Raw genomic sequence first — 23976 nt, 5'->3', positions numbered from 1 at the left:
CCAGCCCTTGGGGCCGTGCCCACAGCCCTGTGCAGCCCGTTCCATGCCCACCGCCCTGTGGTGCAGACCCTTTCCCTGACCCCCAGCTGCCCTCCCCTGACGCAGCTCCATGCCGTTCCCTGTCGCTGTCACACAGAGCAGAGCTCAGCGCTGCCCCTCCGCTCCCTGTGAGGAGCTGCAGCCGCCATCAGGCCTCCCCTCAGCTCCTCTGCTCTGCGCCGAGCCAATGGAGGGACCTCATCTGTTGTTCATACATCTTGCCCTCCAGACCCTTCCCCATTTTTGAAGCTCTCCTTAGGATGGGACAAAAGCAGCCCAGGTCATACCGGTGAGATTCTACTCCCCTGTCGCCGAGTCCTTCTTTGCTTACATTATTCAGAAAGTAAGTAATGAAAATTCTAATTTGAAAATAAGTGAATTCTGTTTGTATCTTGCACAGATAATCAGTTGCTATCCCAGTATTCCAACCTCTGGCTAGCAGAGCTGCTCCTCTATGTAGGTGTACTGACAGCACAGGTTTCACTTACACAGAGCAAATATCCAAGGGCAGCCTGCTGTCACTTCTGGTCATTTTGCCACCTCTCAATAGAGATAACTATCTGTTAGTTGAACTATCTGGCTATCTGACAATATCTCTATAGCAACAATTAATGAGGATGCAGTGCCACTATTGGCATAGAACATTTTTTAACTGTCCTCAATTGTACTGAGAGAACTGACGAGTTTAAGTTGATTTTTATGTTCTGAACAAGCTTTATGTTATCTGTCCATCTGTCTGTCATTCCATATCCCTTGGACTAGTTGTGATGTAGTTTGGAGAAAGTTATTCTGCTTATTTAAGTTTTGTGGAAATTGGAATTTAAACCTAAATTTGTTTCCTCAGCCAGAGAAAAGCAGGCAAGAACATCAGTTCCTACATATTCTTCCTAGCAGCGATCAGCCTTTCAGTACTTGTATATCAGCCATCCACTTTGCATACACATCATTCCAGAGTAATAGATGTGATTGTTGTAGGGCACATGAAGAGGAAATCATAGTTACTACAATTAAAATTGTTTAGGGGCTAAAGAATCCAAATCCTCAGAATCCATAGCCTTAATTAGTTCTGTTGTTCACAACATGGCTGGAGAGCGCTAAAGTACAAAAAAAAGTACTAAAAATGTTTACACTGCTTATATATCTAAAAAATGGTAAAGATAATTTGATCTGTCATAGCATAACCAGTTTGATATGGGTACTCTGGAAGAAACATGGAAGTGCTGATCTGGGGTGCAGTCATTGAATACACGTAATTAAATGCTGCTGAATACACTTTTATGGAAAAGATTAGATTAAATACACTTGAGTATAATTTTAGTTCATAAAGGTAATAGTGTTGATTTAATAGGTTTCATCTAAGTTAGAACTGTATGCCGTTTTCACAAATACAGCATAGACTAAGTCTGTAGTTCATCGCAAGTGCATTAAAAACTGATTCAACTTGGAGCTCTCAAGAGAAGTGACTGTAAATGAAGTTTTATCATATGGATGTGTTTTGGGGAAGCTTCTTCTTGGCTTGGTGCTATTAGCAATGACTTAGACAAAAATACAGAATTACAAATTACAAAGTTACGACTGCTGTTGTAAATAGTAGTAACAGTGACTAATGGTAATGTCATTTGTAAAAATATTCTTAAGACAGTCCACTTGAAGGCTGACATTCAAAATAAGGCCTCAGAGCCACCCTTGGAATCTGAAGGAGAGTGACTGGCATGAGGCAGCACTGACAGGAGTCTGGGCATTATGGTACATAATGGCACATGAACTCCCAGAATAAAACTTTTGCTAATACTCTAAAACAAACCTAGAGGAACATCAAATGCAATTGGATTGTTTTTTTGTGGGTTTTTTTTTTCCCCAAAGATATACTGTAGCTTAAGGACACAAAGTGGAAGTTTTGATGCAAAATATATAGGCAGATATTCTGTGCAGTCTGATGTGGTGATGTTATGACTACGAAGTTATACTCTGCCTTTTCTGTCCTTAAATGCCTTGGCTCCAGAAGAAGACCAAGAAGTCTACGTATGTGGCAGCAAAAGAAGGAGTAGGATATCAAGGATGTTTCCAAAAAGAAAGATTTTTTTTTTTATGAGTGCAGACAGGCATTGTCTGAAGAGCTCCTTGCACATCTCATTGTGCTCACAAAGTTCAAACCTGACTGTCCAGTTTTGCTACTGTTGTTAATGTGATCTCCCAGACAACCAAGCTGTGACTTCCTAGAATTCTGTACTTCTTCAAGGAAAAGAAATGACAATGCAAAATGCTATGACAATCATATAAAGATCTTCAAAGGAACAAGAGTTCCACCTTCAGGTCTGGGAAAATACTACCTCTGATGGCAAAAGATACCTCAGAAAAATTGTCAAGTGCAGATGGAGGTGGACTTGCTGAATGAATTACAGGCAGACTCAAACTTGTATTGCATGTCTGTGGTCAGTTTTGTAGGGCCTCTTGTAGATCTGATGACTATGTATTCTCATTGAGTTATCAGAGAAGCTGTTCTGTATCATCAATGAAGAAAAATGATCATGAAGACTCCTAGGAGAGTAGAGAACAGCTGCACATCCAACTGAGGAAGAGCTTCCACAAGTTCATTCTTAATCCTCTAATATATGAATTGAGAGGCAGGATCCAGATAAGCGATTCATTTAATATGGTTTCTTCACTTAGTCTTACTGCTCTGTGCTCAGCAATCTTTCCTTTATGTGCAGTCTCTGAGATAACTCATTCTAGGGATGGCATTTCAGCATTACTCAATAAAAACAGAACTTCCCAGATACTTACATTATGTTCCCAAAGATAGATATTTTTCCAGTAGAGCATTTCAACATTCTGTTGCCTTTTTAATGCATTGTTATTACAGATAGACTGTTTTCTCTATCAAAAGACTTGTGCTGGCAAGAGCTGGTAATAAAGCTTCCATTGTGTCATGGAAAACAGTCTTTACAACTGAGCCAACATTGCTCTCTCCCACAGTCTTTAAGGAGCGCAACATGGTTCAAATTGAGATCTTCTTCTAACATACTTCCCTGACAAAACCAAACTTTTTCAATGATTCTTCATTTCTTGATTTCTTGAGGAATATGTGGCAGCATTTTCTGAAACTGTCTTCATGATCTAAATAAAATCCTGTGTGTTGATTTGAGGGGAAGATGTTAGCTACTGTTAACAAAAGCTGTGTTATAGCTTTGGGATTGGTAGAAATCTGATACAATGCATTTTAGTGTAATTTGCTTCAAAACCAATTCACATTTGGTTGAGAATCACCTGTATGATATTGCAGAAAGGTCCCCCAAATGATAATGAAGCAGAAGAGGTTTCCTATACATTAATATATTTGTCAAAACAATTACACTGAGTTGAGTGTGAAAGGAAGAGAGAAATCTATTAGCACTTTAAAGCAGCTTTTATTTGGAGATAAACATTTCCTCTGGCTCACATAGGTTATTTTTGTCTTTTCCAGCATATTGGCAAGTCTCACACTGTGATTTCCATGTACGGTTTACAGCAGCTGCCCCAGAAACAATCACTCAGGAAAGTTAGTGGCTACAGAAACTACCCACAACACCTGGACCACAGCAGAATTTCCCTGCTGACAAGAGCATCGGCTGCTGGTGAGAGCTCACACCTAGGGCATTCCTGGAACACACATACATTGCTTTGCCTGGGGAGCCTGAAATGGCAGAGCTCCTCCTGTGCTTCCCAGCAGTCCACCAACAGGCATAACCAAAAGAGATACAATTTCAAAAAAAAAAAGGTACTGCTAGATTTGTAGCTGAAAACTGCCACATGACTGCAATTTAATGAAGACCCATCCTTTTTTCCCAACACTTTCTCATTGCCACTGGATCTGTAGGAGCATTCTCACCCTTAAAACTAACAATCACCTTTCATTACAGCAGTGATATGTGAAATATTCTTGGTTTCACTTGGAAGGTCACATAAGCAGTTTTACTTTACTGCAGGAGAAGGTTGAACCAATTTGATTAAAAATTGTTTAGCAGGATTGTGTTTTGCGCCCATCTGTCTGTTGTTATAGGGTTGATCTAAGTCAGTATCAGCTCAAGACAAATCCCTACAAATCACCCTAATTGAAAAAGGAGTTTCCACGCAAGACACTTTTAGCAAGTGAAGTAAATGTTCATTCATGTAAGACCTTAGAAATTCTGTATCAAATCTTAGTGCCTTTCAAGTCAGTGGTAAAATTTATCATGGTAAAGACTTCATTCATCGTCCAGATCATAACATTTCTGAATGCAAGAAGGTACAAACCATAGTCAGGAAAAGAAAAAAAAAAAAGAAAAAAAAAAAAAAAAAAGAAGAAGAAGGTGGTGAATCAGCTGAGCAAATATTTGTTTTTACAATTCATCCACCATACTTACTAGTAAACATTTATTCTGTAAAACTATTCAGGCTTGGGAGAGGTATTCAGAATGCCTTTTAACTTCAGACCAGAGGTGTCACATCATGGGCTTGCATTCATAAACAGATCTGATTAAAATGCTTTTGAAGCATTTTTAATTTTTCTTTCTTCATTAGAAAAGTAATTCTGATCCTGCTGCTTCTCTAACGCATGCAGATATGAACAATGGTCTGGTTAATAAAAATTCCAGGGAATTTTAGGAATAAATTAAAAAGTAGAAAATCCACATTTTTCACTGACTGATTTGAAGTCTTTTAAGACTTCTGGAGTAGTCTCTGCCTTCTTTGCTTCATCTCCTCCCTCTTACCAGATAATCAGAAGGACAGTACATTGTTTAGCTCTGCCAAGAAGGTTGTTCCTGATCAGAGAAGAGGTGAATAGGGGTTTAGCCTGGCTAGTTTGGATTATGGGACATTTTGTAGAATCGTAGAATCACAATGGCCTGGGTTGAAAAGGACCACAATGATCACCTAGTTCCAACCCCCCTGCTATGTGCAGGGTCTCCAACCAGCAGACCAGGCTGCCCAGAGCCGCGTCCAGCCTGGCCTTGAATGCCTTCAGGGATGGGGCATCCACAACCTCCTTGGGCAACCTGTTCCAGTGTGTCACCACCCTCAGCGTGAAAAACTTCCTCCTAATATCTAACCTAAACCTCCCCTGTCTCAGTTTAAAACCATTCCCTGGAAAACATTTCCTGGAAATTCTTTTTTCTGGAGATAAAAATTTATTAGATTGTTTTTGATTTAAAATCTGTGTCAGTCTTCAAGTAGAATCTTAAGTTAATCAGGAATTTCCCAGTTAATTTCCCACCTTAATTAATCTTTGTACAAGGGCCTTGTATGCCATCTAGCTTTGTATTGTCTTCAGGAGTGCTCACAAGTTCATAATGAGGGGAAAGGAAGAATAAGGCAATCGTTCCACCTTAACATTCTCCAGCCTTTGACTTTTTTTTTACATTTCGGGTATCCTGAACCAGGTGTGCTTTGTTTCCCTGTTAACTCCTGTGCGTGCCTGTTTCATGTGTTCACCCAGTCTTCCCTGCAGATGAAGTAGAGTTCTTTCAGCCACAGAGCTCTTTGACAAGGATTTTCACACATTTGCTACCCTGTGCATTACTAACCTAACTCTTTCTGGCAAATGATTCCAGTCTACCCTCTCCATGCTATTCAGTATCAGGTAGATCTCATTTCTGCCCTTAGTTGTCATTCTGGGAGCCTGAAATATCCTGGCTTTTTCAACCACTCCTTCTGGACCCATTAGTATACATATTTTATCATCCTTTTTGGTTTATTTCTTTGGGCCTTTTCCAGTTTTGATATTACTGTTTTATTTTATTTTCTTATTTATTTTAGATGAGGGAAACAGAACTGCACGCTGTATTTATTTTGTTTGCGTAAGACAGATTTATTCAATCTTGCAGTTGTATTTTTGTCTTGTTGTCTGTTGTTTTCCTAATACTTCCTATCATTTGATACATTTCACCTTTTTTGTTTGTTTTTTAACTGTGTCTGAAAAGTTCTCCTGGAAGTCTCTGCTGTAACCCCAAGGTGTTACTTGGCTACTCAATGGCTGTCTACGTAGCTTAAGAACTGTCCAGAGGTGCACTGAAAATGATTGAAAGCTGCATAATAAATAGTGAAATTCTACAGATAAGTCTTTTCACTCACAGACAAGAAATTCACACTAGAAGGAGGCAGGGTGAGTCAGAAGTGAAGAGCAGGAATGTCGAGTGAATACAACATCTCTTACTAGAATGTAACTGTCATTTCTAATATGTGGCAAGTGGTGTCCAATCTTAAATGTAACTGAAACATCATCTTAATAAGTCATAAAATATAATTTATCAAATCAGAGCCCTGTTTGGTCCTGCACTGCTTTATTTCTGTCTTACACATCTTCTACTAACCGTCAGTTTCTTTCTATCTAGGGAACCCCATATGACCTAGATCTTTACAGTGATGCTTGCTGGTATTATCTTGAAAAGTGTAAGCTGCTCATGGCAGAAGTCAGACCCTTTTCTCTGAAAGACACAGAAAAGGAAGATAGTCATTTACAATTAACTCCATCAATGTCTCCTTCTTGGTAGGTCTAAACCACAAGTTGAAATGCTGACATAATATAAATGGCTTAGGTTCAGATGTCAAACTTGTTTCTTTCTGCCTTGCTAGGTTGTTTTGCTGCAGAGGTGCTCATCAGCATTTCTCGAAAAGAAGTATGGTTTAGTGTCAAAGCTGCAAAGGTGCAGAGGTGAAGGATATCAAGTCCATTGCAAAGTTATCTTTTCACTTCCTACCTCGCAGGGAGTGTCTTTTATACACTGAAACTGTGAAGTTCTCAAGAGCTGCAACCATGGAGTGAAGATGCTGCATAAACGAATATACATGATCCAAAGAGTCTTAGATCTCCAGTGAGGGTATTCTTTCAGTGGTTTTTTTTTTTTTAATTATTCTTCTTTGATGTTTGAATCTTACTCTATTTACTTTTAATAAAGCAGTAACATTGTGAAGCGCTGAACTTCAGTCTTACTGAGACTGAGCTCAGAGAAAGAAAGAAAGCCTCTAGAGCCTATTTTAGTTTAAAATGTAATTGAAAGTTTGTATTTCTTGATGGGTACTTTGGGAGACATGTTCAGCCAGCTATGTGGAGAATTAGCCATGCAAGTCCCATTACTGCTAATGCTACTACTAATTTCCTGCACATTACACTGAATATTTACATCTTTGTGTAGTATTTAGGTGAGCCATTAAAATGCTGATTTCTTACTGTTGTAGTCATCCATCAAACAACAAAAAGCCATAATCTTGTGGGGAAAACAATTTTTAGTTAAAGATGTTTATTTTTAAAATACCATTATTATAATTTGAATTAAACCCTGAAGTATGACTAAAATTGCTTCATTTCTCACCTCAGAAATAGTAATTGGATTAATGTTCTGTGAGGTACTGTGAACAGAGATATTTGCTTTGTGTGCAAAAGCTTAAGAGGGCATTAACTTAATGCTTGGCTGGTGTAGTATGAGTTATTTTAGCAATTTTAAATCCAGGTGGCAAATCTGTCCACAGGATGGATTTCAATCATTTATGAGTGGATCTTCTACAACAGTCACAGATGGGTGAATCACTGGGCAAAAGCCCTTCAATTGGTGTGTGGCTGTATTTGGCAACTTTGCATAGCAATAGCATCATTTGACTAATCCTATCAGATCCCATTTTCAGTGTGTCTAACTGCTTTATCTTGAGGGTCACCTCTTGAGTTGGACAGCAATTCCAAAGTGAATAGGATGGAGGTGATGAATACAAAACAGTTCTTAAATGCCTCAGGCCTCAAAAGAAACTAAGACATCATTTCTGTGGCTCTAAGCACAAAGTCTGCTATGCAACTTTCTTTTACAAGTAGTTTCTTAGATCTCTTAGGTATTCTTCAAAGTAGGAATTTTTAATGTAGCTCTTTTTCTTAGATTTTTATTATTAATTTTATTTTTTCATGACTATACTGATTTCTGACTTGTCCAGTCTCTTGCTGTGTCTCTTCTTCAATAGCAATCCTTGTCATCATTTTCCCAAGTGATACAGTGAAGTACTAGAGGAGGGGGGATCCAGTACCTCAGCAGGTCACCTCCTTGTCCTTTCCCAACCTCTATTCCAGTATGTGAGACTCATCCTCAAAGCTCTTTACCTTTTCCACTGTCCAAATGCCCTGTCTATGTTGCTCTCTGACAGACCTAGGAGCCCTGCAGCAGTGCTAAAAGCACTCATAAAAACATGTAGCAGTGATATCAGTACTGTAAGGAGAGGAAGAGGTGTTAAAGATGGACATTCACAGCTACCAAGAGCTGAAGCAAAGGACACTCAGATGAAGCTGGTGACCACCGTGCCAATGTTGTATGTAAGTCACCAAAACTCTTCATTTGAAAATGCTGAGATAGCACAGAATCATTAAAGTTGCAAGAAACCACTAAGATCACCTAATCCAAACATGCTGGTGTGTGTTGCATGAAATGCAGAAATGTGTTATACATCTAAGGCTATTTTTCTGATGGAGCTTAATTCCAGTCAGTGCCATAGGTCTGTCCATGAATTGCAAGGGAATGATGCTTTCCACTGCCTCTGTTTGTATTATCAGTTCCAGGTGGGAAGTAATGTTCTAACTCTCTTTGCAGCACTGCCCTAGACTTTCTGGACCCATTCAACAAACACGTCTATCCAATATACCTTTGATTGTACTCTCAGCATCATGACTTTTACCTCATCAGACTCTTTTTAGGAGATAAGACTGGCAGTAAGTTTTGAAACTTGCTGTTTGGTCTATTTTTCCTTCACAGGTGGCAGTTATCATGGAATCTTGCTCTATCTACCTAGTTGCTCTTGAAGTAACTTGCAAAGAGCACATAGTAGCTCTATGTGACAAAACTAGCAGCACTTCTCAAGAAGACTTGTATGAAAAGTAAAAATTTTAGTGCAAAGTGATAGATTTTCCTTAGATGTACATGATTATATCAAGTTATTTTTTAATTATTTTATGGATTTGGAAGTTATAAAGAGACGTTGGAAGCAATAGCATGCCAAGCTACATTAAGTAGTATTTTTATCAATTTAGTGTTTAATTTTTAAAGGCCAGAGGAGTGCAGCTGTTAGGTTTTAAAACAAATAATTTGTAATATGAATTTCTCAGATAATAGTCACATTTTATCAAAGTAAGTTATTGATTTCAGTGTCACCAGGATTTGACTTTAAAAAGATTTTTAAAATGTCATATTTCAGTGTTGACTTACTGAAAGTCAAACAAAATATCTTATCTTAGTTACAAGGCAGAGTTGTACTTCAAAGTTTAAATTCTTTTTTTTTTTTTTGCTATACATCGGAGATTGGTACTGTAGTTTTAGTAGTGTTTCTTCTCTAATGTGATGTCCAGTCTTGCTTCAGCCTTTCGTTAGCAATTTTCTGCTAAAGCACAGTGTTATGTGTCACTGAGTGCATGTGGATGTGAACTGAACCAGCAAATCAGAACACTAAAACAGTAGAGAGAGAGAAAAAATAAAAAGAGGTGGTCATTCTGCGAGGCAATTAAGACTGGGAATTTTACAAAATGAGGAAATGTTTGTTCTTAGGAGGTGAGTTGGATGCACAAGCAGATTTGTTGAGATGTATTACAGGTAGTGCTGAATGAACATGTTTTAAAGACATTGTAGTTTTTCACTGCCTGCATTTAGTGATTTTCATAGAATGATAGAATGCCTTAGGTTGGAGGGGACCTTAAAGATGATCTAGTCCACTTCCCTGCTGTGGGCTGACCCCCACCAGCTCAGCTACCCAGGGCCATCCAGCCTGGCCCCAAGTACCTCCAGGGATGGGGCACCACAGCTCCGCCCTCTGAGCAAAAATTTCTCCTTAATATTTAATCTGAATTTCCCCATTGGAGTTTAAAGCCATTACCTGTTGTCCTATCACTATCAGACTCTAAAAAGTCAGTCCCCCTCCTGCTTGTAAGCTCCCTTCAAGAACTGGAAGGCTGTAATGACGTCTCTCCACAGCCTTCTCTTCTTCAAGCTAAACAAGCCCATTTTTAGTGATGAAGAGTGGCAGTAAAAGCTCATTCAGCAAAACTGATGTGAAAATGTGCGCACATGTGACACATATGGCAATTATGAATACACCAGAGATTACCAACCATGTGCTTTTACACCTCTATCTTTTGAGAGAAAATGGAAGCAGTGTTTGAATAAAAAGAACACTAGGATTTAATCCATTTCCTTCCACTGCACAAACATCTGTATTGGCAGTATTTAGCAAAATTACAACATGTTGTCCAAGATCCATGTTTAGCAGCAATGTCTGGGGAACTCTGTGATAGTGTGCTGATTTATATATATTACATTTTTATATTATATTTATTATATATTATATTATTTTATTATTATTACATATTATATTTTTTGACACAAGCATAGTAGCTGTGATTTGTGACCCAGCTGTATTATCTTAGAGACTGGATGATTTTGGAAACATTGACTGAAGGGTGACTTGTGTGCATAGGAAGAAGGGGAATTTTTTATCACCTAATACTGAAATTGCCCTGACGTGCCTTGAATGGAGAATTTTTACCACAGGTTTCCGGGCTGCAAATGTAAATGGCACAGCCCAAACGTTTACCTTAGAAGGGGAGTTTTAATGACAAATGGAGTGTGCAAGGCAAGGGAAAACTATAGTCAGGCAGACCAAAGCAAGATGATGAGGGCAATGAAAGCAGCAAGAAAAAGAAGAAAAAAGAGGCTAATTTCTCCTATGTTCCTAAGTTGTTCTGAAAGTAATGCCTCCTGTTTATTTCCATGCTACCAAACTACCACAGATGCAAAGAGTACAATAACACCATTTAATAGTGCAAATTCTCAGCTACAAAACACTCATTTTCTACATAGTCACCACCATTAGCTATGCATTTTCACCTGTGGTGAACAATAGCCTGTATGCTGCGGTAGTAAACATTTGCACCAACAGAGATGACACAGTGCTTCACTTTTCTTGACCACATCCACTGTTTGGTCTCCATAGATGTTCAGCAAGTGTCAATGAATGTCAATGGAGGAATTCAGCTCCACACTTTTGCTTCATCTGCACTTCCATGTCAGATGCTGCTGAGGCAGACTGTCCCTCTGCTGCCATCTGTCTCACAGCAATAACATGTAACTGGGCACTGGCAGGAAGGTTCAACTTCTACTGCCATGCCACCAACATCCACCTCTGATGTCGTGGGCCATTGTAAGAAAATAGGATGCATTATTTTCAGACCAGCCCTCATACAAGTTGATGCCAGCAGTAAGACGTATAATCCCCACCATCACCCTCCTGGGTACTGCGCCCAGAGCACTGCTGGTGTCTAAACAATTTTTAAACAGAAGTGCTCAGAAGGGAGAAGCTGTATGAGGGCTTTGGTGGGCAGCTGTGCATGCTGCAACGTGAGGGAAGGCCGGCTTCCAAAGTATGGCTGCCTCACGGCTGGGCTGCCTGGAGGCTTTGTGCCAAGGTTCGTGCTTCAGGCTTTACTTCAGTAGGGGATTGCTAATTTCCACAGCTATTACGGGACACCAGTGAGATTTCCTTCCTAAACCTCAGTTTTCCTGTCAGATTTGGTTGAAATCAGCCCATGGGTTCAAAAATGCTCAGTAGCGGACTGAGGCACAGAAAGATAGCACAACACTGGAAGCTTTGTTTGCTGAGAAAACTGGGCCAAAGGCGATATTAAATCATAGAAACATAGAATGGCTTGCATTGGAAGGGACCTCCAAGATCATCTAGTTCCAACTCCCAGCAATGCTATGGGGGCTGATGGCACTGGTGGCTCAAGTAGAAAATTTGAAGAGGAAAAGGTGTTCTTTGGATTAAACAAGGCAAATTGCTGAGGTGAAGCAGCACGTATTCATATAATTAACAATGTATCATAATACTACCACATAAAGGCAGAAAATAAGTTTTCTCAAGCATGGAACATTTTTGGCTCTTTTATTTCCTAACTTCTGAATGTGCGATTACAGGTAAATAACTTTTCCAACATTGTATATGTGTGTGTGTGAAATGCATGCATCAAGTATAGCAATTGCTGAAGTGAGAATTTATTTTTAAATAGAATTGACTCCTTGTATTAGTACAGGCACCTTGAGAGTAGAAGCATTTCTGTATTATCATCATCTATCTCTTGAGAAAGAGACAGATATTTTTACCTTGACAATTGTGGCAGCAAGGTGGAGGCAATTCTACAATAATCTGAATATATTTCAGGTGCAGTTCATTTTTGTACCGAATGAATAACTGCATGCCCAAGTGGGTGGCTGGAAAATAAGAACCTCTCGGATTAGATGGAGAAGGTGAAACGTGTTACATTTCTGCACATAATGTATCTGCTAATATTCCAGTCCATATGATAAAGTCACTGTTAAATGCCATTTTCAATGCACGTGACGGCAATCTGTTTTCTTCAAACACTGATTCCAGGAAAAAAAAAAAAAAAACCTACATTTTAGAAATCACTACAACTGTTTCATTGAATTAAGCCAGAAATCAAATTATTTTCCAGTCACATTTCTTCTGTGTTCCTTGTGGGTCTGTAGGCAGAGATGTACAATCATTTCGGGGTGAAACAGAAATTGGTGCAGGATGAAGGGACTCACAATGCAGCCACTTACTGACAGGGGAACATAGAATTTCTTCTGCTCCAAGTGGCTTCTAACACCTTTGGTCTGCACCTGCCCCACAAGGGCACTAAAGACAAGCTACCAAATGCTTTGCTCACACGCAAAACTAGCAACAAATAATCAATAATAAAACATCAACTAGGAGCACTGAGGCAAATGAAGGAGCATGATACCAAGAGAGTGCAGTGGAAATGGATTAGCAGCTGACAACAGACTCTGGGACACGAGCCATAAGGAGAAACTTCAGTCTCTCATTCATTGCAGAGAGATCTACAGAGACTTCTTTCTTTAGCTGTTTCTCCCTATGGACAAGAAAATTGAATCCTTTATTTGTAAGCAACGTTTTGCATTGCTAAAAGTTGTGCAGGAGGAAAAAAACATCTCTTGGAAATCGTGTACAATTCACAAATCTATTTGGCATTGACTTAGTTGTTTTATATTTTTCTCTCTCTCTTCTTCCCCTAGATAATTTTGATGTAAAATATAGGAAACCTGTAAATCATTTCTGAGGTGGACTATGGTCCCAGAGCTCACAGGAGCTCCTGACTACACACTGTTTCAGAACAATTTCATTCAGTGTATGTCTGCACTTCCACTGCATGTCCCTGAAATGGTAAGATCATAGATGAATTAGAATTCAGCAATAATTAATTGTTTCATATTAATTAAAAAAAAACAACAAAATCCAGGGAATTGCAGCATTCTTATCATTTGTACAAAAAGGCAACATTTCTAGTGAGGAAAAAGACAGTATGACAATTAATTTGAGAGGCTGTTCATTTAAATAGCCTCTAAATTAAACATTTGAATTGTGTGAATAAATCTACATTCTGACATTTGATATCTGAAGCATATCTTGACACATCTTGGGCATGCTTGGGAGATAGATCCAGTTATAAGTTTACATTTCTGCAGTGAGTGAATCCTGGGAAAGAGACAGAGCAGAGGGAAACCAGAGATAGTATTCCTTGGCTTTCAGCTCCCATGTGAGAAATTAATGACATCGTAGCCTTAATAAATAATGCTGGTATTAGTGTGTGGTCCCTCTTACCAAGATAAACTTTCTCTAAAATAAATATACATATACTTCTGAAAATCAGAATAAGTTTAAACATATTGCAATATAAATCTTAAATGTGTTTCTGTAGGATAGTAGAACACAGGGTGAGGGAAAGGGGAGAGAAGAATTACAATATAAAGCAAGGTCAGTGCCTGGGAAAAATGTGTATGACAGGGGCTGACAGCCCTACTGAAGGCCTTCATGTTTTCATGTTGGCTTAGAGCATGCTCTCTCTTGTGTCATAGTTGCCTTGGTCACTGCAGAAATCTGCAAAATAGCTAAATTCTAATCCCAGGGGAGAATGGTGATTTTTAAGCAGAGCTAGATTTAACATTTTCAAGACTACAGCTCATTCTTCTTTCATCTCAGACGTAGCCGTGATCATACCATTGTGCAGAAGTGTTACCTAAGAGAGGGACTGGTAAACTGATACTTGTAGATGAATCTGATTTATTTTGAATTTTTAGAGATGTGTGTGGGAAGGAGAAGGAAGATCTCTACATCATCCTTGCTTCCTATGATTGATACCCAGCTGCTACCATCTTTGAATCCTGATTTATGTTTTCAAGGTTGCCCATGAAAAAAAAAAGAGACAGAAACTTGATTTTAAAATGACATGCCAGTCAGCGTGAGGTTGCACTTGAAATAAATTGCAAGTTCCGTGTATATTAGCATAAACCTCAGAATTTTCCCAGATATTCTGGAAAGGCAGGAACAAGAAATGGGTGGCTGGGGCCCGGCTTAGGCATCTGTTTGCCATATGTTTTTACTAAGAAAATAAAATAAATTGTTAGAAAATCTGCAAAAGGTGGCACCAAACTAAAAATAGTGCTGCTAACATGGAGACTGGGCAGCTGGGGCTTCCTGGGCTCACAGTGGAGTATAGCTAATGCAGCTTGTACTACGTGCCTCTGAGGCAGTGGTACTGTCCTCACAAAAGCCATATCTGATCCACGGATCTCCATTAATCCAAGAATATGGAGGAAGGCTACGTGCAGGCACAGGATAAAACAGAGATATCAACAAATTAATGGTTATAGATGTATGAATGGAAGGTGTGAGGCAGGAAGAGTAACACATGTTGAATGACACTTGGTGCAGAGTAGCTCGAGGGGACACCTAGGAAACAAAACCGTCAGTGCTGACTTATACAGACACTGCCAGTGAGATAAAGATAAAATCTGCATGCTCATCTGGTTGGGGAACCACCATGTGAAAGAGCACAAGGAAAAGGTGAGAGGCCTCTGTGGAAATAAAATATAGACCAACAGACAGGAAACACTGCAGGAATTAGAATGTAAATGTATGCGTATCTGCATGTAAAACTTATACACAAAGCTTACTAAACCTATTAAAAGCTAATAGACCTATGTCCTTCAGAACTCTAACAATCCTTATTAATATTACTGTGGCTAGTGGCATTTTTGTTCAGCTCTTACTTTTGAGCTGATAAAGCCAGAGTAACTCTGTCAAAGGTAATGGAGACAACAGTTGATACCAGACAGAGGATCAGATTTTCCTGTTTGCAAACAACCTTTATCAAGATGGTTTATCAGATAACTGTTGGTGCATGGAAGTACAGTAACTAACTGGGGCTATGATGCAATATCAAAATGTGTGTTAGATAAAGTATAAGATAATTTTAACTTTTTGTCTGTTTGCTTGCTTGTTCACATCATTTTTAGCCGGTCTTGATTTCTCATGATAGCATGGTTTTCAGAGTCCACACCTGAAGATTGAGAAGAAACCTATGATACCTATGCTTATGAGTTGTTTGACTGCTTGCTGCTTGTGATGTATGATTGATCACTTCAGTTTTCTGCTCCACAGTTTTTTACTGGAGTTTGGAAACAGAATTAGAACATTGTTACTAATGATTGACTAACAGAACATACTCTCAATTATGCATCAATAGACATGTTTGTATCTGAGATTTCAAATGAAAACAGACATTCTCAACACATTTCTGCCAAAAAAAATCAGTTTTTAAAAATTCAATTTTTAAATGAGACGGAGTTGGGGCTGGAGAAGAGAAGGTTCCAAGGTGAGCTGATAATGGCCTTTCAGTATCTAAAGGGGAGCTACGGGAAAGAAGGGGGCAAACTCTTTAGGGGGGTCTGTGGTGATAGAGCAATGGGGAATGGTCTCAAACTCAAAGAGAGTAGATTTAGGTTGGAAATAAGGAAAAAATCTTTTACAGTGAGGGTGGTGAGGCACTGGAACAGGTTGCCCAGTGGTGTAATCAATGCTCCATCCCTGGAGTCTTTCAAGGCGAAGCCGGATAAGGCTCTGGGCAACCTGATGTAGCTTTACATGTCCCTGTTCATTGCGGGGAAGCTGGTTTGATGATCTTCAGATGTCCCTTCCAACTCAATGGATTCTATGATTCTATCATTCTGCAAAGATGGCAATTCTCAAGGTGTGCAGAGAATTCAAATACGATTTCATAAACTTGTTTTTGCACTACGTATCATGTTCTGAATTCTGGCTTATAGCTGTCAAATTTAGAAACTCAGAAGTGTCCTTCCCAAATCTGGCTTGTACTTGTAGGTTGATCTAAAAATCTTTAGGAAAATACAGTTCTCTCTCTTTCATAGCCAGAAAAAAAAAATTCTCAGGCAACTTAGGCTAATCTTATGCATAAAGATCATGAAAACTGATCCCTAAGCTAAGCCCCACAACTTCATACTCACTGGAGCTGGCCTGGAGTCCTGGCATGTCAGGACCAGGTTAGGTTCTTCTATCCTGCCAATGTTTGTATCCCTTGCAGTGGCTGAGACAAAATTGGCTACACTAGAGTTTGTGATGATCTACTGAGTTCTTGCTCTGAAGGCAGTTTTTAGTATTGTAGGACAGATGTGAACAAAAGGAAAAGAAGAAGATTAAAAAAAAGGTTTTATTTTCAAAATCCATGCTTCCTGAAACTTTATTGATCATTATTAATCACATCTGAAGCATACAATTCTATGCTCATTGCCTCCTAAGTGAAAATTCCCATTACGTGTCCGGATTCAGCTTGTGACTAAGAGGTCTGTATTTTCCAGGATCATCTTTTTATTCTTTTTTAATACTTGGAGTAAGTTGGCAATTCAAAGGTCCTTTCCATGATGCTTGTTTCCCACTAGGCTGCTTGATTTGTAAATGTGTAATTGCGACTGACGCTTCATCACACTCTTTGTTCTTGATGCCAGGCTTTCTGTTCCATCTACCACATTTTGTTGGGCAAGCTTATCCTCCTGCTGCATTCTGAAATCGGAAGAGAAGCAGTGATGAACCCATCTGTCTTTTCTGAGCCTTTGTTCAAAATTGTGATGATACCTGTTTGTAGTAATGGAATATTTGGTATCGAATTTTTTTTACCGTAATTTGTTTCTTTTTCCTTCTAACTGTAATGCCCAGTGAGCTTCTTATATTGCTGTGTTCAGCAAAATGTTTTTTACATTTGCAGTTTACTGCCATTATCCTTTTTTGCATTCTTTGTATTTCGATTGATGGCATCTGACTAACATTTCTGCATCTTCTATGTTTCACACGTTCCTTCTTCCCCAGCATGAATTCTTTCCTACTAGTAGATTTGTGGCACTTTTTTTTTTTTTTTAATACCCAGTAGAATGTTCTTGAACAATTTCCAGTTCCTATTAATATTTCCCACATTAAATTGATGTTCCTGGCTTGTTACGGCAACAGGGTTTTTTTATGCTTGGACAAATTGTCCCTTTCTGTTTCTAACTGGTATCACATTCAGTGTGCATGAGGTAAATGCAAGTGTGTCGTGATTGCTGGTAGCCAAATAAGGCAGGTCTGCACTGCTCGAGTGAGGTCCGGTGACTAACATGTCTGCAATAAAAAGTATTATTTATTGTTTCTAGAAATGCTATAAAAATGGGATGATCCTCTCTAGCAGTGTTCTCCAAAGCAGGGTGCTCTCACCCCAGGGAATGCACAAGACGATCCATGGGGGTGCAGGAAGAAAATGTTAGAACTTCAGTAGTGCACGGGTATGGTTTATAAATAAGTGAAAATGCATATACTGGGGGTGCATGTTCAAAGGTTTTTTATGGATGTGTTGCATGATCCAAAGGGTTTAGAGATGCCTGGTAAGTGTATTTTTAGGCTCTACACACTTAATTCCCAGTTTCTCTTGGCCACTGGCAGGCAGGACGCTGGGGCAGATTGACCCTCATTAGGAGCTACCACAGGAGTCCTTACGTGGTTGTGACAAAATTTAACCTGCTTCAGTGACTGCTTGCAGAGAACTGTCTGCAGCTTTCCAACCATGCGTAGATGTTGATTAAAGAATGTGTTCCTCCTCCCCATTCTATCCTTATGGCATTGCAGTTTTCTAAATGCTCAGGTCATATGAATCATTCTTCAAATAGTAAGTATAGAAGTATAGATAACAAAACTCTTCTATGATCTTTTTTTTTTTTAAGCACCTGTTCAGACTGCAAACACAATACAGTTACTGTGGCATCCTTTGCTTTATACATTATGCCATACTGGACAGAAAGCTGCAGACTTGGATAGATTAGATTGACAGCTCTTCACAGCAGATGGGGCTGCAATCTGAGATCCGAAGCAGTAGCCCACCTCCAAAGAGTTCTTGTGGTTTAGACATTTCTAAGTCTAAAAACATTGCCTAGGTTAATGTAATACTAATTTCTAGGCTGTTATTAAAGGGCAGCCTGATGGAAATGTTGCCCACTGCAGCTTCTTGTGTCTGTCTTCATGCACAGAATTGCAGTAGCTTTTGGAAGAATTACTTTCTAGACCATCTTAGATCTACAAACATGATAGGTTTTGCAGCCCTGGTTGAGTCTGATCAGAGCTGACATCCTTGTGCTTCTGTGAGAGCTGTGGGAAGGATGTGCTAAATATGTCAGGTTAGAGTCTCCCCAAGCAATTTGACAACAGTTAGGCTGAGTGCACCATTTTGGAAAAGTGTGCTGACTCATGACATAAGAGAGGAAGGATATTTATTTTTAAGGAGTAGGCTAGAATGGTGGGATCCAGACTCACTTCACGGCTCTTCCAAAGTTCCCATGTGACAGAAAATCACTGAATACCTCTGTACATAGATATTCTCTTCATACAGCAATTATGACACTGTTTTCCTTTGTGTTGCTTTATCAGTTCTAAATGCCTTTGGAACAGGGAGTGTCTCTAGTTATGTGTGTAAAGAGGACTTGGAGCAACAGACCCCTTGTTTACACAGGGAAATCTTCAGGCTACTCCCATGCAAATGTTGCATGGCAGCAATGGTCATAGGGATACCTGCTGATCTTTTCCTCCCATTTGACATTTAGGCGTACATAGCAATTCTAAAAATTATCCTGACAACAAATGGGAAAACTGCATGGAAACTGCTGCTGACCAGTAAAAAGAGGGCGGGAAGAATATGTGAGTTTTAAACCAAACCAGGTTCTTGCTTTGTTTCACCTCCCATCCCCAAAGTCACCACTGGCCTGAGGCAGGGACACATTGCAGTGAGAAGCAGTAGATACCCAGGATGACTCCTGGCAGAATTTGCCCTATGCTGGCTAGGAACGCTTGTGAAGCTGCAGCCTGAATGGCATGGAATCACAGAATCATAGAATCAAGCCATGGAGTCATAAATCCACAGAATGGTTTGGGTTGGATGGGCCCCCAAAGCCCACCCACCCCACCCCGTGCTGTGGGCAGGGCTGCCCCCCACCAGCTCAGCTGCCCAGGGCCCCATCCAACCTGGCCTTGAGCGCCTCCAGGATGGGGCACCACAGCTTCTCTGGGCACCTGTGCCAATGCCTCACTGCCCTCTGAGTAATTAATTTCTTCCTGACATCTAACCTTAATTTCTCCTATTTTAGTTTAATACCATTTCACCTTGTCCTATCACTATCTGTCCATGTAAAAAGTCAGTCTCCTTCTTGTTTAAAATTCCCTTCAAGTACTGGAAGGCCGCAGTGAGGTCTCTCTGGAGCCTTCTCTTCTCCAAGCCAAATTCCCTCAGCCTTTCTTCATAGGAAGAGAATACACTGCAGGCATCATGTTTTGCTTGAGCTGTAATCATGCACTACAGAAAGCTGGACAATGTTTTCACCAAATAGCATTTCCCACTATTTTTATTGGATTTCCACAATTGTTTTTGTCCATTAGATGCCAGCAGTGTGATTCTTGTTGTGTCACGTTCTCATGGGAATAAGTGCTGCTTTGGAGGCATGGCGTAAAAGGAGCTTTCTTTTCAAAATCTCAGGTTTTGCAAGAATTTTAAGGTTTCATCTTAGTTCTTGACACCTGCTTTTTTAATATCTCAGTCTCAGCCATTCTCAATAACTTGCTTTAAAAAGCCTTTCGCTTAAACCTGTCTGGGAAGCTTTCACTTCCATCTACAGGGGATGTGATTCTGTGTGTAGTGAATCCTGGCTCTCTTTCCAAAAGGTTATACTGCACCAGCTTGCCTTGCTGCTGGAAATGCTTTCCCTTGCGCTCCTCTCAACAGATCAGTTTAAAACACAACATCCATAGCTCTGAAAAACCTTCAACCCTGATTTGTTCCTCAGCTCCTTAATTTCAAAGGCACAGCTATCCACAGAACTTTCAGAAAAGAGATGAAAAGCAGATGTATGTGCTGAGCACTGCAGAGCACTGTATGATAGGTGGGAAACTTCATGCAATAATATTACTCAAGGTGGAAATTCTTGACTGTGGCCCAGTTCACAAAAGTTATGAAAACCCTGTTATGAGTTTGATGATGCTTTTTGAAATTAGAGGGGATAGGGAACAAAATGAAACCATGAAAACAATCGCAAAAGCTGAAGGGCTCTTCCCAAATGTTTGTTATGTTTTTAAAACAGAGCCTTTCAGTCAATGGCAGCAGCATGTGTTTTCAAAAATTGTGCAAGCTGGCACAGTTCAGTGCCTCAAAGAGAAAGAGGCAAATTGTAGCCTTGAGAGTCAAAAGCCTTTTTCAGTAAAGGCCTTCTTTATGTGTTCCTGTAAGTTCATACTGCCATTTATTGGAATATGACATTTCTTGCAGCAGTTTCCTTTTCACTTGAATGTAAAATGTCCCCCCTTTTGCCCCCCCCCCCCTTTTTCTTTTCAATCATTTAAAAAAATTATACTCTTTATTACAATAAGTTATCTTTATCAAATATAGTATTTTTGCCCTGCTTTCAATTAAAGACTCCTAAAAACATTCGGTTTACTGCCAAGACAGATTTTTGATAGTTAAGAAGCTTTTTACTTCATATCATATAGGGCAAGAAGGTGGTGGTCACACTGAGAATTTAGTATTTTAATACTAGTTTTCTACTAATAATATATTAAATTATTTCGAAGTAAGAAACAAATTTGACTTCACCTGTAACCTAATGACAAGGCTCCACATGGTTCTATCATTTTACTCCTCAATTTTTAGTCATTTTCAGTGGCCTGGAGTGTAAATTCACTCTAACTGGTCTTATTTATTGTCTTTCTATTCAAATTAGGGCAATAGTGGCATACTTTCTCTACTTGGTTTTAATTTATTTTTGCTGAGAGAATGGTTCGAAAACTGTCTGGGACTTATTCTCAAGTCAGCCTCTGAATGGGAATCTTGAGTTTGCTCAGTGATGTTCCATTGACTGAGCATAGGACCGGGTATAGGTTACCCAGAAAGCCTGTGGACCACCCGTTGGATGGTCACAGCCAAAGGGTTGTTGTCAGTATCTCTATTTAGAAGAGGAAAGTGATGATAAGTGATGTCCCCTGGGAGTTAGTCTTGGGACTGGTGCTCTCCAACATCTTTATCAATAACATAGTGGGATTGAGAATAACTTCAGCAGCTTTGCAGGTGACACCAAGCTAAGTGGTGTAGTTGGCAGGAAGGTATGGCATCCAGAGGGACCCGGACGAGTTTGAAAAGTGAGCCCACGTGAACCAAATGAGGTTCATTCAGGCCAAGTGCAAGGCGTTGCTCTTGGGTCAAGACAATCCCAGATATGTATACAGACTGGGAGAGGAACACACTGAGGGCAGCCCTGTGGGGAAGGACTTGGGATTGCTGGACATGATCCAGGTGGACATGATCCAGCTGTGTGCTCTTGCAGCCCAGAAGGCCAAATGTATCCTGGGCTGCATAAAAAAAAATGGCCAGCATGGTGTGGGAGGTGATGTCTCCCTCTGTTCTGTATGTAGTACTGTTCTACTGTAAGTCCCCAGCTGGAGAACTGCATTCAGGCTTGGAGCCCTCAGCACATGAAGGATAAGCAGCTGCTGGAGCAAGTCCAGAGGAGGGCCACTAAGATGGTGAAAATGCTGGAGCACCTCACCTATGAAGAAGGGCTTAGGGAGCTGGGACTGTTCAGCTTGGGGAAGGCTGCAGGAAGTCTTCACTACGGCCTTCCAGTACTTGGAAGGGAGCTTATAAGCAGGAAGTGGACTGACTTTTTACATGAACAGATAGTGATAGGACTAGATGAAATGGTTTTAAACTAAAATAGGAGAAATTAAGGTTAGATGTCAGGAAGAAATTAATTACTCAGAGGGCGGTGAGGCGCTGGCACAGCTGCCCAGAGAAGCTGTGGTGCCCCATCCCTGGAGTCACTCAAGGCCAGGTTGGATGGGGCCCTGGGCAGCTGAGCTGGTGGGGGGCAGCCCTGCCTACAGCACGGGGTGGGGTGGGTGGGCTTTGGGGTCCTTTCCAACCCAAGTTGCTCTGTGATTCTAAGATTCGTTGCTAACGCAAGGTTTGTTCTAGGCTTGTGAGCAAGTCAAGGCCTTAACTCAAGTGGATGACCACAGTATACAACTAGTATTCTCCACATAGTAAATTGAACGTCTGTGAATGTTCATGATCCACTTGAACTGAATGATCTTGAATGATCACAGAACTTAAGTGTAAGTGGACAGTAAGCTTGTTCTCCACCTGAAGTGAGGTTTGGCACCTACCTTTAGAGGTATCTGGCAGCATGCTTATATGTGAATGTGCTGCTGTGCATTGGTACATCTATTTACTGCTTTTGCACACAGGTACAGAAACTAACTGGTTGTAGTGAAACCTGGATGCATTTGCAGTATAAGAGCTAGAGCTTAGCACAAATGCACTGCAGTTGTCTCTTATCTGGATAAGTGCAAATGAACAGATGTAAAGAGTAGAGACTGGTAAATCAGGTAAGGCATTAAGTCAGTCTTGAGGACATGAGGAAGCACTGTAAATGTATTGAGGAAGTCAATCAAAAGGTAAGGTATAATGAAAAATGGATAAAAGAGGGAAAATTATATGGGACTGTACTGGGAACAGTTGAAGTTGCCAGCCCCAATTAGTGTTTGTGAAATCCCTGGCTGTTGCCATGGGAATAAATGTGCTACTACAAATGCAGCATTCTGGCTTCTTCACAGGATCAAGCGAAGTTGGAAAGAAGCAAATCCCTGTGTAAACATCAATATCGTCAATTAATTAGGAAACACAGCAAGATAAATAATGAAGCCCCAAGAAAGGTAAATTAATTTCTGTTTTCCTTCTGATAGGTTCAAAAGTTTCCCCGGTTTCAAACTATTTCTGCAATTCACATTCTTTAAAAATGTATTTCAACTACTTACGCACATATCTTGCTTGAAATTTCATTTAGCTTTTTTATTTTTATTTTTATTTTTATTTATTATTTTTTTTTAGATAAAATTCCACATAAATAATCCCAGAGTTCTGTGTTTTTTTAAGAAAAATTGATAAACAATCAAAAATATTAAACAAGGAAAAAAAAAAAAAAAAAAAAAAAAAGCATTTCCAACAGTCTTGTCTCTTCATAACTTCAGAATCTTATACTTGACATTAGAGTAGATCCATTGTACACATGTGGGCTTGTTGAGATACATATAGTATCAAATTACAGCTGGATTCCCACATTTCTTAAGGAAACCCTTGCTTTTCTGAGTTCAAGTCAAGAATCTCATCTAGTTTTCACAGCCACATCACAACGTCCCATGTTCAAATTTCTTCTCTAACCCAATGCAGCCAAAACATCCCATGTTGTGAATATAATGAAAGGGTGTCTTAAAAAAGAAAACAAAAGAAATAATGCTAAAAGTGTTTCCATAGAGTAAATGGGTTTCCTTAGCTCACATTTGACAAATTGCTGTATTTGGAATTCTCACAAATGTAGGTCAGGGGTACAGTTCTCAAATATATCATCAACTGTTAAGAATTTGATTAATTAAGTCTACGTTGATTCAATTACTGCATCAGTAGTTTGGCATTTTCAAAAGTTAATCTTTTTTATTCATTAGTAATTATTGTTTAATCCATATCTT

The 23976-nt window shown here is 39.7% G+C and overlaps 1 long non-coding RNA gene across 1 annotated transcript in view; it reads left to right on the top strand.

Annotated features, from left to right (window-relative positions):
* Positions 1 to 184: 184 nt before the first annotated feature.
* The window catches only part of LOC122170999, a 26303-nt gene continuing 2511 nt past the window's right edge, over positions 185 to 23976 (top strand). The window contains exons 1-3 of the long non-coding RNA XR_006171895.1: positions 185 to 382; positions 3503 to 3653; positions 23068 to 23166. This is a non-coding gene — a long non-coding RNA (uncharacterized LOC122170999). The remainder of the gene's footprint in view (positions 383 to 3502; positions 3654 to 23067; positions 23167 to 23976) is intronic.

The sequence above is a fragment of the Centrocercus urophasianus genome, unplaced genomic scaffold, assembly GCF_019232065.1.
Source record: "Centrocercus urophasianus isolate 14NV4802_14NV808 unplaced genomic scaffold, USGS_Curo_1.0 seq_11, whole genome shotgun sequence".
NCBI lineage: Eukaryota > Metazoa > Chordata > Aves > Galliformes > Phasianidae > Centrocercus > Centrocercus urophasianus.
This window is presented reverse-complemented; position numbering and strand designations above follow the sequence as displayed.